The sequence below is a fragment of the Eleutherodactylus coqui genome, chromosome 4 (assembly GCF_035609145.1).
Source record: "Eleutherodactylus coqui strain aEleCoq1 chromosome 4, aEleCoq1.hap1, whole genome shotgun sequence".
In the NCBI taxonomy this organism is placed as follows: Eukaryota; Metazoa; Chordata; class Amphibia; order Anura; family Eleutherodactylidae; genus Eleutherodactylus; species Eleutherodactylus coqui.
The window spans coordinates 235,233,116-235,235,472 of record NC_089840.1 but is presented as its reverse complement, the minus strand read 5'-3'; the positions used below and the strand labels follow the sequence as shown (position 1 = coordinate 235,235,472).

Genomic DNA, 2,357 nt, shown 5'->3' with positions numbered 1-2,357 from the left:
CTTTCTAATGTTAAAAATACATTGCAAGCTTGTGCTTTGTGATTTTTGTGCGATGCGTTTTTAACATTAGAAAGTCCCATTGACAAACGCAGTAAAAAAAAGCAGCGATATCGCAGCGTTAAAAAAACACAAGTGGGTGTTCACCCTAATTCAGACTGAACCAAACTTTTTACAAAAGTTTTGCAAACCAACTGAATTTCTCGAAAGTTCACTTGTCACTAAACATGACACACATACTTCTCATCAGGGTAATCCTCCTCCTCCTCCTCCTCATCTTCCTCCCTTTTGAATAAATAAAAAAAACATTAATACATAATTTGTAAAGCCAGTGAAAAAACCAAGACCAAAAAAGCCCAAACTACAACTATGTAATAGACAACTTATATAACAATTTCCTCATACACTGCTAGAACTGATCTCCCTCTCGTTATGAGCGGGGGGTCCTGATCTATGACCATGGCAGTGGTAGAGGAGTCACATTCACCAGCTGTGCCCAACCTCCTTATAAATGTAACCCTGCTTCTCCTATAGACTTACGGAATTGTCTCCAGACTCGGTGGCCAAGAAACTTCACAAAATTTGAATCGCCTACGATAGAAAACAGAACTCTGGTTAGAATAATCAATAATCATGTGACGTTATACAGAATCCATCTATATATAACTCATCTCTATCAGGGAAACACATAGGAATACATTGTAGCATCTCCTCCTCCTATATCACTTAGCATGGTAACACTAGAGAAATACAAGCATTATTCTATATGGTAAGTACCGGAATACTGGCTTGGCTCTCTTAACCTTCCGGATCCATCTGTTATAAGAATAAACAGGACAGATATTATATATACAGTTTATAGGAAGTACTAGCAATATACATTATACTACTGGCATCAGATATAACATCCAGTACAGTGTTGGTCTATTGGGTGATATAAACTAGATGTTGGGGGTAAAAGGCCCAGTAACAGGGGCCACACAAATTCTATAAGACTCTTTACAATAATTAGCATTAAGCGAATCATACCAGTAGAACCCTGTTTTGGGTCACACTTTGCTAAAAGTTTGGTTTGGCTTAAACTCAAGGCAAGCTTTTAGCAAAGTTCTGCCCAAAACAGAGATCTACTGGTTCAGTTTGTTCACAACCAGTCCTGGTGTATAACCAAAAAAGATACACCTACTTCTTGTCTGGGTAATCCTCCTCCTTCTCCTCTACACGTTTCTCCATTCTAGTAGAGAGTAAGGAAGACAATGAGAATTAAACATCAATGACTCCTGGGACGTCTTAAGATGTAGACAAACATTTATAATAGACAGATATGTACTTCTAATTTACTAGACCCAACCTGAAGCTAAGACGTTTACCTCCATTGTATTTATACCCAACCTGTTTCTGCACCTCTAGACCTGAACCCAAAGCCTGAGCACCAACCCATCGATCCCCAACATCTATTAACTACATAGTCAGAGAAACTGTACATTTACAATAGAGATGAACTCACCTGAAAATATGTCAACCGCTCTTCAATCGCTCAGCAATAGCTCAACGCTCACCAATGCTACTAGAGGGGAAAAAGAAGAATTTACAGAAAAAAGATCACAGTATTTCCCTGAGAAGTGTCTGCTGATACACTTATAGGATGGAGAGAAGTGAGAGCGGAGAAGAGCGGACAGGTGGACTTACATAGGGGAGACATATGGGAAGAGGTGAAGAAATGCCAAAAAATAATGGTGGACACAAGAAGATCCTCAGAGAATAGACTTACCTCCACTAGCAACTACAACCCTCAACAGAATGTTAGCGCTGGGGCTCCTTATATACCCGGTGCAATGTCATAATCCCAACATTCCGTGGCCATGTATGAAAGCATCAGCTGTTATTTAAAGGGGCAGTACGAGGCCACACAGCCAATCCCATGTAATGTAGATGAAATGGGAAACTCTTCCCATTTGACACCTGATATATAATATTATTCTGGTGTCATTTTTGCCTAATATACACCTGTACATACATATAGCTATAAACCACACATCTGTACACAAATACGACATACACTGTACATATACAGGTACACATACATACATATATACTATACAGGTACTGTGTACGGACACATATATATGTGAACACACAAATCTATGTATATAGACACCTGACAAATCCATGCACATAAATATTATATATATATATATATATATATATATATAAAGGCAAAAGCCCTCACTGTCTGACTCACCACTACTTCTCTAACTTCCCGGTGTCGCACTAGTGTGAAATTTGTCATGCCCATTCTTTAAGTCTTAGATAGGAAAAGGTGGTCACAACTTGATTATTCAATCGTAAGTGTAAAAGTAAGT

The 2,357-nt window shown here is 38.6% G+C and overlaps 1 long non-coding RNA gene across 1 annotated transcript; it reads right to left on the bottom strand.

The window, feature by feature from the left end:
* Positions 1–256: 256 nt before the first annotated feature.
* LOC136624900 (uncharacterized) lies at positions 257–1,211 on the bottom strand. The gene is made up of 3 exons (XR_010792482.1): positions 775–1,211; positions 538–588; positions 257–282 (listed from the first exon to the last, which is right to left on the bottom strand). It is a non-coding gene; the product is annotated as an uncharacterized lncRNA (long non-coding RNA).
* Positions 1,212–2,357: the final 1,146 nt, after the last annotated feature.